General features: G+C 43.9%; 1 protein-coding gene across 1 annotated transcript in view; it reads right to left on the bottom strand.

Moving 5' to 3' along the window:
- LOC126195541 (uncharacterized) overlaps positions 1–17693 on the bottom strand; it is a 262261-nt gene that overhangs the window by 52863 nt on the left and 191705 nt on the right. The window lies entirely within an intron of this gene.

The following is a 17693-nucleotide window of genomic DNA, read 5'->3' as shown; positions in this document are numbered from 1 at the left end:
GAGCCAAAGCATTAAATATGACCACCTGCTTCATAGCTTGTTTGTCCGTCTTTGGAACGAAATACATGACTGATTCTGCGTATCAGGGATCCGGAAATCTGTTGATAGGTTTGTGGAGGTACGTGGTATTAGAGGTCTACGCACAGGTCATGTAATTTACGTCAATAACGGGCCGCTGATTTGCGTACGCCCTGATGGCGCCCTTCAGCGACCCAGATGGATTTCGTAGGCTTTACATCAGGCGAATTTAGTCCCAGAGACATCAACGAGAGTTCGCTATAATGTTCCTCAAATCACTGTCGCACGGTTCTGGCTCCGAGACACGAACAGTTATACTGCTGAAATATGACATCACCGTCAGAGAAGACGTCAAACGAGAAAGGATTCAGGCGGTTCTCAGCTGTCAGCGTGTCTTCGCTTATTACCACAGGCCCCATGCAAGCGCAGGAGAACGTCTCTCATAGCATAATATTGCTCCCACCAGCCTGCGTCCGTAGCATGCTGTACGTTTCGTGTCGCCGTTCACCTCAATGACGGAGTTTTTGGAGACGACCAGCAACCTAAGTATGAAAAATGTGATTCACCCGAAGAGCCGACACGTTTCCATTGATCGACTGTCCCTATGGTCCCGTGCCAACTGCAGTCGTAATAGAGGATGTCGTTGGGTCAACATGTGAACCCATAGAGGTGGTCAGCTGCGGAGCTCCATGTTCAACAATTTACGATGAACGGTGTGCTCCGAAACACTTGAGCGTGTACTAGCATTGTGCACTTTCGGCAGAGAAGCCACACATCACCATCTATCCCACAGTACAGAGCAGACAACCATCCTAACGCCATGTTCCGTGAAGATTCGTGGACGTCCAACCATTTAGCGCCTAGTGGTAGTTTCACTGTTCTGTCTCTTTCCATAGATACTCACGACAGTAGCACTTGAACATCTACATCTACATCTACATTTATACTCCGCAAGCCACCCAACGGTGTGTGGCGGAGGGCACTTTACGTGCCACTGTCATTACCTCCCTTTCCTGTTCCAGTCGCGTATGGTTCGCGGGAAGAACGACTGTCTGAAAGCCTCCGTGCGCGCTCTAATCTCTCTAATTTTACATTCGTGATCTCCTCGGGAGGTATAAGTAGGGGGAAGCAATATATTCGATACCTCATCCAGAAACGCACCCTCTCGAAACCTGGCGAGCAAGCTACACCGCGATGCAGAGCGCCTCTCTTGCAGAGTCTGCCACTTGAGTCTATTAAACATCTCCGTAACGCTATCATGGTTACCAAATAACCCTGTGACGAAACGCGCCGCTCTTCTCTGGATCTTCTCTATCTCCTCCGTCAAGCCGATCTGGTACGGATCCCACACTGATGAGCAATACTCAAGTATAGGTCGAACGAGTGTTTTGTAAGCCACCTCCTTTGTTGATGGACTACATTTTCTAAGCACTCTCCCAATGAATCTCAACCTGGTACCCGCCTTACTAACAATTAATTTTATATGATCATTCCACTTCAAATCGTTCCGCACGCATACTCCCAGATATTTTACAGAAGTAACTGCTACCAGTGTTTGTTCCGCTATCATACAATCATACAATAAAGGATCCTTCTTTCTATGTATTCGCAATGATCTTCCTGCATTTCGCTACAATTTTCTAATGCCGCAATTTCTCTGTATACTACAGCATCATCCGCGAAAAGCCGCATGGAACTTCCGACACTATCTACTGGGTCATTTATATATATTGTGAAAAGCAATGGTCCCATAACACTCCCTTGTGGCACGCCAGAGGTTACTTTAACGTCTGTAGACGTCTCTCCATTGATAACAACATGCTGTGTTCTGTTTGCTAAAAACTCTTCAATCCAGCCACACAGCTGGTCTGATATTCCGTAGGCTCTTACTTTGTTTATCAGGCGACAGTGCGGAACTGTATCGAACGCCTTCCGGAAGTCAAGAAAAATAGCATCTACCTGGGAGCCTGTATCTAATATTTTCTGGGTCTCATGAACAAATAAAGCGAGTTGGGTCTCACACGATCGCTGTTTCCGGAATCCATGTTGATTCCTACATAGTAGATTCTGGGTTTCCAAAAACGACATGATACTCGAGCAAAAAACATGTTCTAAAATTCTACAACAGATCGACGTCAGAGATATAGGTCTATAGTTTTGCGCATCTGCTCGACGACCCTTCTTGAAGACTGGGACTACCTGTGCTCTTTTCCAATCATTTGAAACCCTCCGTTCCTCTAGAGACTTGCGGTACACGGCTGTTAGAAGGGGGGGCAAGTTCTTTCGCGTACTCCGTGAAGAATCGATTTGATATCCCGTCAGGTCCAGTGGACTTTCCTCTGTTGAGTGATTCCAGTTGCTTTTCCATTCCTTGGACACTTATTTCGATGTCAGTCATTTTTTCGTTTGTGCGAGGATTTAGAGAAGGAACTGCAGTGCGGTCTTCCTCTGTGAAACAGCTTTGGAAAAAGGTGTTTAGTATTTCAGTTTTACGCGTGTCATCCTCTGTTTCAATGCCATCATCATCCCGGAGTGTCTGGATATGCTGTTTCGAGCCACTTACTGATTTAACGTAAGACCAGAATTTCCTAGGATTTTCTGTCAAGTCGGTACATAGAATTTTACTTTCGAATTCACTGAACGCTTCACGCATAGCCCTCCTTACGCTAACTTTGACATTCGACCAGCTCCGCCGTTTCCGAGATACTCGTTCACAGGCTGTGTGTAATAATAATCTGCCCTTTGTCAAAGTCGCTTATCTCAATGGATTTCGCCATTTGCTGCCCGCATCTTCTCTAAGTTGATCCACCGTCAGTGTCAGCTCCACTTACATACTTTTGTTGCTTTGCTTCACGTGCCCGCAACGCCACCAGGTGGCGTCAAACGTCACGGTGGACAGTGATCACAACGTTTTGGCTTATCAGTGTTTGTTGCGTCATGTACAATGAAGTAGGCACTATGGTTTCATGCATAAGATATAGAATTCACTTTCGTTAATAGTTACACTACTGGCCATTAAAATTGCTACACCACGAAGATGACGTGCTACAGACGCGAAATTTAACCGACAGGAAGAAGATGCTGTGATATGTAAATGTTTAGCTTTTCAGAGCATTCACACAAGGTTGGCGCCGGTGGCGACACCTACAACGTGCTAAAATGAGGAAAGTTTGCAACCGATTTCTAATACACAAACAGCAGTTGACCGGCGTTGCCTGGTGAAACGTTATTGTGATGCCTCGTGTAAGGATAACGTTCGGATTGTAGCCTATAGTGATTGCGGTTTATCGTATCGCGACATTGCTGCTCGCGTTGGTCGAGATCCATTGACTGTTAGCAGAATATGGAATCGGTGGGTTCAGGAGGGTAATACGGAACGCCGTGCTTTATCCCAACCGCCTCGTATCACTAGCAGTCGAGATGACAGCCATCTTACTCTTGACGCTGAATCACAGACAGGAGCGCCTGCGATGGTGTACTCATCGACGAACCTGAGTGCACGAATGGCAGAACGTCATTTTTTCGGACGAATCCAGGTTCTGTTTACAGCATCATGATGGTCGCATCCGTGTTTAGCGACATCGCGGCAACGCACATTGGAAGCGTGTATTCGTCATCGCCATACTGGCGTATCACCCGGCGTGATGGTATGGGGTGCCATTGGTTACACGTCTCGGTCGCCTCTTGTTCGCATTGACGGCACTTTGAACATTGGGCGTTACATTTGAGATGTGTTACGACCCGTGGCTCTACCCTTCATTCGATTCCTGCGAAACCCTACATTTCAGCAGGATAATGCACGACCGCATGTGCAGGTCCTGTACGGGCCTTTCTGGATACAGAAAATGTTCGACTGCTGCCCTAGCCAGCACATTCTCCACATCTCTCACCAATTGAAAACGTCTGGTCAATGCTGGCCGAGCAACTGGCTCGTCACAATACGCCAGTCACTAAGAGTGATGATGAACTGGGATGAACTGTGGTATTGTGTTGAAGCTGCATGGGCAGCTGTACCTGTACACGCCATCCAAGCTCTGTTTGACTCAATGCCCAGGCGTACCAAGGCCGTTATTACGGCCAGAGGTGGTTGTTCTGGGTACTGAGTTCTCTAGATCTATGCACCCAAATTGCGTGAAAATGTTATCACATGTCAGTTCTAGTATAATATATTTGTCCAATGAATACCCGTTTATCATCTGCATTTCTTCTTGGTGTAGCAATTTTAATGGCCAGTAGTGTATGTACATTGCCGAAAAAAATAAGTACCCCATCTAGAAGCTAACAACACACTCAAGATGTACTGTTGCAAATATGGCAGCTGAAATGGATGCATGTTCATTTACCAATGTTAGTATGTGGTGTAGCCTCCGCGGGCGGCAATGCAGGCGCTGACTCTGGTGTCCAGTCTATTTCGTGCAGATGGTGAATACTGTCTAGGGGTACGTTATGACACTCCTGGTCGACCTGTTCATGTATTTCTGTTTGAGTTGTTGGGTGATGAGTCTCACGAGTTACTTCTCGTCCCATCACGTCCCACATGTGCTTGATTGGAGACAAGTCTGGAGATAGTGCCGGCTAGAGAAGCTGCGGCGCGTCTTGCAGAGTATGTTGAGTTTCGTGGACAGTAACTGGGCAAGCATTATCTTGTTGGATCAACGCATCACCTTCCTGTTACAAGAACGGCGGAAGAGCGTGTCTGATAACATACTGCACGTACCGATTTCTGGTTAGCGTACCCTTCAGAAACACCAACTGTGGACGAGAGATGCAGAATATCGCAATCCAGACATAAGCCCCAGGGTTGAACCAGTGTGTCTTGAATGATTGCACTCTAAGAGACAGCACTCACCAAGTCCATATAGGCCTACCCCAAACGACTTTCACTTGCGTACAGGCAGAATCTGCTTTCAGTGCTGAAGACCACGGCGACGCATTCCACATTCCAAGTAACAACTCAAATCACTTAAGAAAGGCAAGTCTTCCGGTCCAGATGGTATACCAGCGAGGTTCCTCTCAGAATATGCAGACACAATAGTGCCTTTCTTAGCAATCATATACAACCGCTCACTTGACGAAAGGTCTGTTCCTAAGGACTGGAAAGTAGCATAGGTCACACCAATATTCAAGAAAGGAAATATGAGTAACCCACTGAATTAAAGACCCATATCACTGACCTCAATTTGCAGTAGGATTTTGAAGCATATACTGTACTCGAAAATTACGAATCACCTTGAAGAAAATGACATTGATACATAACCAACACGGATTCAGAAAATATCGTTCTTGTGCAACACAGCTCTTTATTCCCATGAAGTAATGAGTGCTGTCGACAACGAATCTCAGATCGATTCCATATTCTTAGATTTCCAGAAGGCTTTTGATACCGTTCCTCACAAGCGACTATTAATGAAATTGCGTGCATATGAAGTATCGTCTCAGTTGTGTGACTGGATTCGTGATATCCTCCCAGAGGGGTCACAGTTCGTAGTGATAGACTGTAAATCATCGAGTAGAACATAAGTGATACTGGCGTTCCACAAGGTAGTGTCATAGACCCTCTGCTGTTCCTGATTTATAAAAATGATCATATAAATGGTAATCTGAGTAGCCCTCTTAGATTGTTTGCAGATGACGCTGTAATTTACCGTCTAGTAAAATCATCAGGCGATCCAATTACAAAATGATCTAGAGTGAATTTTTGTATGGTGGGAAAAGTGGAAATTGGGACTAAACAAAGAAAAGTGCGAGGTCATCCACATGGGTACTAAATGAAAGCCGATAAATTTTGGGTATACGATAAATCGCACAAATGTAAGGGCTGTCAATTCGACTAAATACCTAGGAATAACAATTAAGAGCAACTTAATTTGGAAACACCACATTGATAATATTGTGGCGAAGGCGAAACAAAGACTGCGCTTTGTTGGCAGAACACTTACAAGATGCGACAAGCTCACTGAAGAGACAGCCTACATTACACTTGTCCGTCCTCTGCTGGAATATCGCTGCGCGGTGTGGGATCCTTATCAGGTAGGATTGACACAGGACATCGAAAAAGTGCAAAGAAGGGCACCTCGTTTCGTGTTATCGCGCAATAGGGGTGAGAGTGTCACTGATATGATACGCGAGTTGGGGTGGCAGTTACTGAAACAAAGGCGGTTTTCTTTGCGGCGAGATGTATTTACGAAATTTCAATCGCCAAGTTTCTCTTTCGAATACGAAAATATTTTTCTGACACACACCTACGTAGGGAGAAATGATTATCATAATAAAATAAGAGAAATCAGAGCTCGAACGTGAAGATTTAGGTGTTCCTTTTCCCCACGCGCCATTCGAGAGTGGAATGGTAGAGAAGTAGTATGAAAATGGTTCGATGAACCCTCTGCCAGGCACTTAAGTGTGAACCGCAGAGTAACCATGTAGATGTAGATGTAGATGTAGATGTAGATGTAGATGTAATCATGTGACAGCACCAGTCGAGCTGTGAACCACCGATGTTGTGGCGTGAGTGGAAGACGGGCTAAAGCTGTGCGTGCCCATAGTCCTACTGTTAATAGCTGGTTCGTAACAGTTTGTGTTGACACGCCTGGGCTCACAAGCCCTCTTACCTGTGCTGTGGTTGGGGTTCGGTTGGTTGGGGAAGGAGACTAGACAGCGAGGTCATCGGTCTCATCGGATTAGGGAAGGATGAGGAAGGAATTGTGCCGTGCCCTTTCAGAGGAACCATCCCGGCATTTGCTTGGAGCGATTTAGGGAAATCACGGAAAACCTAAATCAGGATAGCCGGACGGCTGTGGTAGCTGAACGATATGCCCTTGCTGCCCTACAATACGACGATCCTGGCGGGTGTCTGTGCTGCGTGGACGTCCAGAACCTCGTCTACCGGTAAGAGAATGTTCGCGTGACCACTGATACCAGCATCGCTACACAACTGACGCAACACGTTCAACTTGTGTGGCAATTCTCCTAAGGACCATCCCGCCACTCGGGAGGCCAGAATTTTACCACTTTCCAACTCGCTCAGTTGCCTGCAGGTAACATGACTCCGTCTCCTTGGCATGAGTGCCTAATTTCTTCACATGTTTGCACCACTCTGAACTTTCTGGCTGTGAGCATTCCCTTTTATAGGGTAGACACAGTTGGCACTCTGGCAGCTATGGTACCACGCTATCTGTTGGCTTACGACGTTGAAACAATTATCAGTGCAACTACTATCCCATAGGTGGCACATGCCATCATCGGATCAACATCGACGCCTTCTTCACAGGTGTACTGTTTTTTTTCCGGCAGTGTATTATGGCGCAGAGGTTCTAAAACATTTTTGGTGATAGCATCCTTTTGAAATACTAAATATTTTACGGAGCCGTAAAATAAGCAAACCTGTGTTTATGTTCTGTTCTTTAATAATAACCATTTAATGAAAATCATACGAAATAGGTACATAATATACAGGGCGTAAATTTTAAGTTGACAGACCATAATAACTCGAAAAATAAGCTTCACACGAAAAAATGTGTAGAATCCAAAGTCGAATATTTTCGAGGTGGACATCTGTTGGTGCTAAAATTAGACCGTCACGCCAGCCCCCTGGGGGTAGGGTGGGAGGCAACTTTAAAATTTCAAATGGGAACCCCCATTTTTTATTACATAATCAGATTCTACATAAAAAACTATGTACATTTTGTCTTAAACATTTGTTTTGGTTCTTGGTAGTTGGCGCTGTAATTCAAGAAAATCTTGAAGAGGAATACGTTCATCTTCAGTTAGCGAGTGGGTTAGTGTTTTCCTCAGTTAGTTTTTTACTTTGTTTACTCTGTGAATTAATGAGTTCACTCGTTAGTAAGTAGGGTGTTTGGTTAGTTAGTTAGCTAGTCAGATGATTTGTTTGATAATTAAAAGTTGTGTGGCCTCATGACCACGAAACAAACAAAACTTATCCGAATCTACGGAAAAAATTAATATTTGGGTCAAAATTTCTAAAACTCTAATTCCTCTCTCTCAGACGCCACCCTATGGGGAGAGAGGGAGAGTTTTAGTTTCAGCGAATCAAAATTTACGAAGTAAATAAGTATTTCTTATTTAGCCGTAACCATTTTCCACTCAAAAATGAGAACATACATTTTCTTGAATTACAGTGCCAACTGCCAAGAATCAAAACAAATGTTTAAGACAGAATTTACGTAGTTTTTTATGTAGAATCTGATTCTGAAATAAGAAATGGGGGTTCCCATTTGAAATTTTAACGTTGCCTCCGCCCCACCCCCAGGGGGCTGAGGTGGCTGGCTAATTTTAGCACCACAGATGTGCTCCTCGAAAATAATCAACTTTGGATTCTACACATTTTTTCGTGTGAAGTTTATTTTTCGAATTGTTCTGGTTTGTCAACTTAAAATTTACACCCTTTATACATTATACACTACTGGCGCCTAAAACAATATACAAAACAACACAGAGTAACACAGTACACAAAATAAAACTGTATTAATTTCACTGTTAACTGATAGAATTGTTTCCATTTAGTAAGATGTATGGTTGTTTTTTTTTTTATTTTTGACCGTCTGTTTAATGTCAGACTTGATAGAAGGGAGTTGAAGACGCATGTCAGGATTAGCATCCAGTCTATTGCGGTGTTTTGTGTTTGTAGCTGCATCTCCTGCGAATCCCGTTTCACAAGTTTGTTGTTGGGAACAGGAGTACCACAGAGCCTGCGCGGCAGACTGTGGATATTCATCGTCAAGCGATATCATTACTTTGATTAACCTCATGTCATTTCGAAAAGGATTCACAGCTTTCGTTTGACATATTTTCTGACTTCTGGAATTTCGGTACAAAGGATTGTGTACCCATGAAATCATTTTCAGTTCTGTATTCTTATTTTCAGGAGAAAAGATGCACCCATATCATGGAGACAATGGACTGATTCCTCAACACATTCATTGTTAGCTTTCTAGTCTTTTGTCAACACAAACAATGCAATAATTTACTTTTGTAAGCTGGTTATTTTGTTATTAATAGTGAAACCGGTTGTCTGTTTTCCTTGTATGGATAGAATTCATTTATCATTTTTTCCAAATACATCTGCCAAAAAATTAGTCAGCACAACTAAGTCACTTCACTCAAACAGTCTTTTAAATTAAAAGAAATATCAGTTATAAAAGCTTGCAATTCAGTTCAGCTCTTAATTCGGACAATATTGTTAAGATCTTACTCCGAGGTAACCATCTAACTTCAATGTGAAGTGTTTAATGCCTGCTCCCATAATCTTCACAGTACACTGAAAAGAATCGGCACAGAAGAGGAAGTAATTTAACATAACTGATTATTTTTACGTCCTCATCAAGGACCAGTTGTAGATTTGGCAGCATCTTCTTTATCGCGAGTGCTTGTATATGCAGGATACAATAGCTAAAACTATAGTTTAGACCTTTACCTTTTATTAGTGATACCGCTCCCGTTGTTTCACTAGTCATTTCCTTGCCTCCATCTCTCCAAATATGGATAAAATCGTTGCAGTCGAGATAATTTATTTGAAAAATGTTAATGGTATTAAAAAAAATTTCTGACCGTGTTAGTTGGCACTGGTGTGCACATAAGTATCTATATGGATATCTTACAGTTACCAGCAAGACGGCCAGTCCATCATCAGTCCATTCGTCCATTTGCAAGACGAATCTGGTGTGTTGCAGGCTACCAACTAGGTCCTGTTTGATACAGAGTGCGAAACATTGTCGTTTGAAAGTAGCTCTATAGAAAGATCCTTTGCAGATTTTTCATCGAGCATATCATGTGTTATGTCTTGCGACAAATGGTTTTATTAAATCCTCTGCGTTAGTGCGCGCTTCGCTCGCTTTGTAAGTAGGTTGTTTAGGTTTTTATATTGGTGACGCCACACAGCGCTCTGTATTACATTCGCTGACTGCACTGTGTGCAGTCTGTGGCTGGTTGGACTAATTCTTAAATTATTCGCTAGTGTAGTTTTGCGCAGTTGGATGTGAACAGCGCGTAGCGTTGGGCAGTTGATTGTGAGCCGCCAGCAGTGGTGGATGGGGGAGAGAGATCCCAGTGTTTTGAGATGTTAATATGAGCGGACGATCTGGACGTGTGTCAGTCAGAAAAAGGGAATTTGTCAAAATAGATGCCAAGAATATATATATATATATATATATATATATATATATATATATATATATATATATATATATATATATATAATGACTTTTGAACACTATTACGGTAAGTACAGTGTTTGTTCTGTATCAAAATCTTTCATTTGCTAACTATATGCCTATCAGTAGTTAGTGCCTTCAGTAGTTAGAATCTTTTATTTAGCTGGTAGTATTGGCGCTCGCTGTATTGCAGTAGTTCGAGTAATGAAGATTTTTGTGAGGTAGGTGATTCATGAAGGGTATAGGTTTTTGTTAGTTGGGGCTATTATTTTGTAGGGATTATTAAAAGTCAGATTGCGTTGCGCTAAAATATTGTGTGCCAGTTTAGAAATGATCAGAATAAGTAAAGAGAAAACTGTCTGAGAACGTTCAGTTTTACTCGGCTGTTTCTGTATCAAATAACGTAGAAGTTTACCAGCACAGTCTTTCTTTTCATTGAGAGGGGAAGTTTCAGCTCGTGCCGTGCGATAGCTCGACAAATACGATAAATGGCTCAAATGGCTCTGAGCAGTATGGGACTCAACATCTTAGGTCATAAGCCCCCTAGAACGTAGAACTACTTAAACCTAACTAACCTAAGGACATCACACACACCCATGCCCGAGGCAGGATTCGAACCTGCGACCGTAGCAGTCCCGCGGTTCCGGACTGCAGCGCTAGAACCGCTAGACCACCGCGGCCGGCAAATACGATACCTCCGCGGCTTTTTCATTCACAGGTTGGATCGTGTGTCTCGTGGTTTTTTGACTATTGAATAATTTTTTTTTCATTGTTATATGTAAAAAGTTCTTCTTTCATGTCCTTGCTTTCGGGATGTATAGTATTCAAATGTCGCCATATCTTAACACGTCTCACGGAACTTTTCGGAGGTAGCTTGCTGCATAACAAACAGATAGGCGAGCCTTTAGATTCAACAAATCAAAGATTCATGTAAGAGTTTTCTTAGTTTTTGGTGATTCGTTAGATAACTTACTGTTTGAAACAATGTAGATTGAAGCCTTTAAGTCATCTTCTTCAATCTCATACCCTCGATTAGAAGTCTTTGAGGTTGATGCTGCATCCTCTGAGCGTACCATATTTAAACGTTTGATGCAAGGTTCTTTGTAGCACCTTTAAGCCAACGCTTCATTCTCTCTTTTAAAACTGACAGTTTAATTTTGCAGTCGACAGACGTAGAATAATAACATCAAACAAGATAATGAATTTTACTGGTCAATATTAAATACGAATCGCATATCTTGCAGTCCGAGAGCTGTGCCGAATGGATTGTACACTATAATCGGAAACTCGTGTAGAAACTGTACTCTGCTCTTCACGACGCTGATTTAAACAGCCCTGGGCGGTGAAACATAGATAGTGAAGCAACGAGGTGTTCGAGGTTGTTTGAGGTGTTTGGGGATGAGAGATGGAGAGAGCCGTAGTGGAATTTACACGGGTTGTATAGGAAAGACAGCAAGCAGCAAGAGAGAGAGAGAAAGCTAACGTCACTATGGTCACTGAGTGCTTGTGTAGTGACGAATATCAAGTTCCATTACTTGGTGGACGATTTCAGCATCACACATGCCAAGGCATCAATTTTTGACAAGTTATGATCCTAACTCTGCATTCTCAACCACGATAAACATGTATGTTCGTTGTCCTCACGCATCCACTTCAAGCTAGAGCATTATACGGACTAAATTAATAACACTACACTTTTTAACAAAAAAATAAATAAAAACTAAAAAATAAATTTAAAAAATCTTTGCGATTCTAATATTAGCTTCCATTATAATTCATGTTGTTGCTATTCATCTAGGCTTACCTAATGGTTCTATTGCACGTTAGCCATTATATGTGCGATTATTGTAATATGAAGAAGGACGGAAGGAAGACTGGGTTCAACGTCCCGTCAACATCAAGGTAATTAGAGACGGAGCAGAAGCTCGGATTGTGCCAAGGATGGGGAAGGAAATCGGCGATCCCCTTTCAAAGCAATCATCCCGGCATTTGCATGGAGTGATGTAGGGAAATCATGGAAAACCTAAATCTGGATGGGCGGACGCGGGTTTGAACCGTCGTCCTCCCGAATGCAAGCCTACTGTAATGTGATTACAGTTGGTCATACTCATGTGACATTTTAGCTTGTGATGGTTGTAAGCTTATAAAAGCTATACTGTTACTACCATCCAATATCATACCACCACGCTTTTTAATTTTTTTAAACTGTTTAAATTGTAGTATTAGCTTCTACTTTCTTTCAGGTTGTCACTCAGCTAGGCTTACCTAAATGGTTCTGTTATGTGACTTATTACATATTTAGCTATTATAATAAGATTATATTTGGTCACACTCATGTTACATTTCAGCATGGGATGGTTGGCAACTCATTCTTTTACACCATATATTTTTATTTTATTTCGTGAACTATATCGGTTTTATATTTACATTGTACTACACCAGTTAATGGTTGAAAATATGTCTTCTGTTTTCATTCCTGAACAACGAATATCTCTATTATGTCGTTCACGCTGATATTTTTACGACGCGCATTTCATGCTATGTAAATGTTATGTAATACCACTACTATACAGGGTGAGTCACCTAACGTTACCGCTGGATATATTTCGTAAACCACATCAAATACTGACGAACCGATTCCATAGACCGAACGTGAGGAGAGGGGCTAGTGTAAGTGGTTAATACAAACCATACAAAAATGCACGGAAGTGTGTTTCTTTAACACAAACCTACGTTTTTTTAAATGGAACCACGTTAGTTTTGTTAGCACATCTGAACATATAAACAAATACGTAATCAGTGCCGTTTGTTGCATTGTAAAATGTTAATTACATCCGGAGATATCGTAACCTAAAGTTGACGCTTGAAACCTCCGACGTTCAGTTGCGTGTTGTAACAAACACGAGCCACGGTCGGCGAGCAGCATCTGCAGGGACATGTTTGCGATGACGACCGTGTTTACGAGTGTGGCTGTAGTGCACTGTTGTAGTTTGGTCTAGCTGTCGCAGTGTCCGCATGTAGCGCTTGCTGCTATTGTTATTCTGCATTCGTCTCCACACGCAGACCAACTGTAGTACACCGTGTTACCAGATGTCTGTGATAGTGTAGTGTTGTAGGAATTGTGACCATGGTGTATTCGAACTCTGAAAAGGCAGAGATGATACTCATCTATGGCGAGTGTCGACGAAATGCAGCTGAAGCCTGCAGGGTGTATGCAGAAAGATACCCGGACAGAGAGCATCCAACGTGCCGCACATTGCAAAACATCTACCGCCAACTGTATGCAACAGGTATGGTCGTAGCACGCAAACGGGTCCGTAACAGGCCCGTCACAGGAGAAGCGGGTGCAGTTGGTGTGTTAGCTGCTGTTGCCATGAGCCCACACGGGACACTGCTAGAGCCGGTGGACTGAGTCAAAGTAGTGTCATGCGCATACTGCATCGTCACCGCTTTCACCCATTTCATGTGTCGCTACATCAGCAATTACATGGTGATGACTTTAATCATCGAGTGCAATTCTGTCAATGGGCATTAACAGAGAATGCGTTGCAGTTCTACCTGTTTACCGATGAAGCGGGTTTCACAAACCACGGGGCAGTGAATCTACGGAACATGCATTACTGGTCCGTGGACAATCCTCGCTGGCTCACACAGGTAGAGCGACAGCGACCGTGGACTGTAAATGTATGGTGCGGAATCATTGGCGACCACCTCATTGGTTCTCACTTCATTGCAGCGGGCCAAACAGCTGCAACATACATCGCGTTTCTACGGAGTGATCTGCCAACGTTGCTCGAAAATGTCCCATTGGAAACGTGTCGACGTATGTGGTATCAGCATGATGGTGCACCTGCACAATCCGCAATTAACACTAGGCTGACCCTTGACAGGATGTTCGACGGGCGTTTCATAGGACGTGGAGGACGCATAAATTGGCCAGCCCGTTCTCCTGATCTTACACCTCTGGACTTCTTTCTGTGGGGTACGTTAAAGGAGAATGTGTACCGTGATGTGCCTAACACCCCAGAGGATATGAAACAACGTATTGTGGCAGCCTGCGGCGACATTACACCAGATGTACTGCGGCGTGTACGACATTCATTACGCCAGAGACTGCAGTTGTATGCAGAAAATGATGGCCACCACATTGAACATCTATTGGCCTGACATGTCGGGAGACACTCTATTCCACTCCGTAATTGAAAAAGGAAACCACGTGTGTACGTGTACCTCACCCCTCATGGTAATGTACATGTGCGTCAGTGAAAAAGACCAATAAAAAGGTGTTAGCATGTGGACGTAATATGCTGTTCAAGTCTCTTCTGTACCTAAGGTCCATCACCGTTCCCTTTGGATCCCTACGTAATTCGGTGCTCTCCGATACACACGATCGAACAGCGGAGGAGTGGTACTCAAGCGTCAACTTTAGGTTACGATATCTCCGGATGTAATTAACATTTTACAATGCAACAAACGCCACTGATTACGTATTTGTTTATATGTTCAGATGTGCTAACAAAACTAACGTGGTTCCATTTAAAAAAACGTAGGTTTGTGTTAAAAAACATACTACCGTGCATCTTTGTATGGTTTGTATTAACCAATTACACTAGCCCCTCTCTTCACGTTCGGTCTGTGGAATCGATTCGTCAGTATTTGATGTGGTTTACGAAATATACCCAGCGGTAATGTTAGGTGACTCACCCTGTATAAGTGGCACAAATACACTTCTGCAAATTGAAATAAGAACACCGTGAATTCATTGTCCCAGGAAGGGGAAACTTTATTGACACATTCCTGGGGTCAGATACATCACATGATCACACTGACAGAACCACAGGCACATAGACACAGGCAACAGAGCATGCACAATGTCGGCACTAGTACAGTGTATATCCACCTTTCGCAGCAATGCAGGCTGCTATTCTCCCATGGAGACGATCGTAGAGATGCTGGATGTAGTCCTGTGGAACGGCTTGCCATGCCATTTCCACCTGGCGCCTCAGTTGGACCAGCGTTCGTGCTGGACGTGCAGACCGCGTGAGACGACGCTTCATCCAGTCCCAAACATGCTCAATGGGGGACAGATCCGGAGATCTTGCTGGCCAGGGTAGTTGACTTACACCTTCTAGAGCACGTTGGGTGGCACGGGATACATGCGGACGTGCATTGTCCTGTTGGAACAGCAAGTTCCCTTGCCGGTCTAGGAATGGTAGAACGATGGGTTCGATGACGGTTTGGATGTACCGTGCACTATTCAGTGTCCCCTCGACGATCACCAGTGGTGTACGCCAGTGTAGGAGATCGCTCCCCACACCATGATGCCGGGTGTTGGCCCTGTGTGCCTCGGTCGTATGCAGTCCTGATTGTGGCGCTCACCTGCACGGGGCCAAACACGCATACGACCATCATTGGCACCAAGGCAGAAGCGACTCTCATCGCTGAAGACGACACGTCTCCATTCGTCCCTCCATTCACGCCTGTCGCGACACCACTGGAGGCCGGCTGCACGATGTTGGGGCATGAGCGGAAGACGGCCTAACGGTGTGCGGGACCGTAGCCCAGCTTCATGGAGACGGTTGCGAATGGTCCTCGCCGATACCCCAGGAGCAACAGTGTCCCTAATTTGCTGGGAAGTGGCGGTGCGGTCCCCTACGGCACTGCGTAGGATCCTACGGTCTTGGCGTGCATCCGTGCGTCGCTGCGGTCCGGTCCCAGGTCGACGGGCACGTGCACCTTCCGCCGACCACTGGCGACAACATCGATGTACTGTGGAGACCTCACGCCCCACGTGTTGAGCAATTCGGCGGTACGTCCACCCGGCCTCCCGCATGACCACTATACGCCCTCGCTCAAAGTCCGTCAACTGCACATACGGTTCACGTCCACGCTGTCGCGGCATGCTACCAGTGTTAAAGACTGCGATGGAGCTCCGTATGCCACGGCAAACTGGCTGACACTGACGGCGGCGGTGCACAAATGCTGCGCAGCTAGCGCCATTCGACGGCCAACACCGCGGTTCCTGGTGTGTCCGCTGTGCCGTGCGTGTGATCATTGCTTGTACAGCCCTCTCGCAGTGTCCAGAGCAAGTATAGTGGGTCTGACACACCGGTGTCAATGTGTTCTTTTTTCCATTTCCAGGAGTGTATATCTTTGTCAAGTTCTTTTTATCTTAAAAAAAAAATTCTTATGGGACCAAACTGCTGAGGTCATCGGTCCCTAAGCTTACACACCACTTAATCTAACTTAAACTAACTTACGCTACGGGCAAGTCACACCCATGTCCGAGGGAGGACTCGAACCTCCGACGGGAGTTTTGTCAGGTCTGTCATAATGTCCTGACATATAGTTCGTCCCTATATATGATTTCTTTGTACAGTTACTCTTTGATTTCATTTCTACGGTCAGTGCTAGCGCCACCTACCGGCCATCATTTACTTTGTAGCTAGCTTAATGGCCAGAGTCAGTTTGGCACTGGTTCCCTTCGAACAGACAAGCACACTGTCGAATTGTAACCTCCCCAAAAAAATTTTAAATGTCAATAATAGTGAAATTGTAACCTCCCAGCAAGAATATGAAAGTCAATGTTAAGTGAAATGTTGTCTTCCCACAAAACTGAATAATAAAAATGAGCCAAGCGTAACCTCCTTGCAAAATTAAAGAATAATAATGGCCCAAATGTAAACTCCCCACAAAATATCGTTAAGGGATGAAGATTGATCACAAACCCACACAATAATATTAATTAAATACTGAACCAAGAACTGTATGTAACATCTTAACACAAATAATTAAACCTGATAAATTTTATAAGGGCAGCTGCGCTGACCTTCGGCCCTGTGAAATAATTAAACCTGATAAATTCTTACCTCAGTAACACTGCATCTATATCTGCTCTTGTTTTTCCGCACAGCTCCGTGCAATGCTGGCGTATATTTAATTTTGATTCTTGGAGGGAATGCATAGGAAATATTATTTAACTTGAAATGAATCTTTTTCTTTAAAAAAGTTACTTTATAGAAAAATTATTATTGGGGCATTTTTTGAACAAATTAATTACAATTAACATACGTTATTAGCTGAGCGCAATGCTGCTTCATTACCTTCTATAACAATATACATATCGTCCATCACATTCCTGACCAGACTCGTGGGCAGAGCACACCGCGGACACATGCCGACTCGCCACACACAACCGTATCCGACTTCTACTACAGACAGAGTGCAACTCGCAACTGTTCCTGCAGACTCGCTACACACAACTGTACCAGACTGCTACTACTCTCCAACTGTCGACTCGCGCGGTCAAGCACAGACTAGCAACGATAAATAACTCTCTGGTCAGAGATTCTGTCATGCCTCGCCATCGCTGGCAATGAATACATACGTGTTTCATAACCCTCCACTGGGGGGGCAAAAATTTGGCAGCGATGGTGAGTCATTTGGACTTGCCATGAGCAACAAATTTTTTCTTAACTAACTAACTTTACAATCACAGAAAATACAGAT

This window comes from Schistocerca nitens, chromosome 7, assembly GCF_023898315.1.
Source record: "Schistocerca nitens isolate TAMUIC-IGC-003100 chromosome 7, iqSchNite1.1, whole genome shotgun sequence".
Lineage (NCBI taxonomy): Eukaryota > Metazoa > Arthropoda > Insecta > Orthoptera > Acrididae > Schistocerca > Schistocerca nitens.
This window is presented reverse-complemented; position numbering and strand designations above follow the sequence as displayed.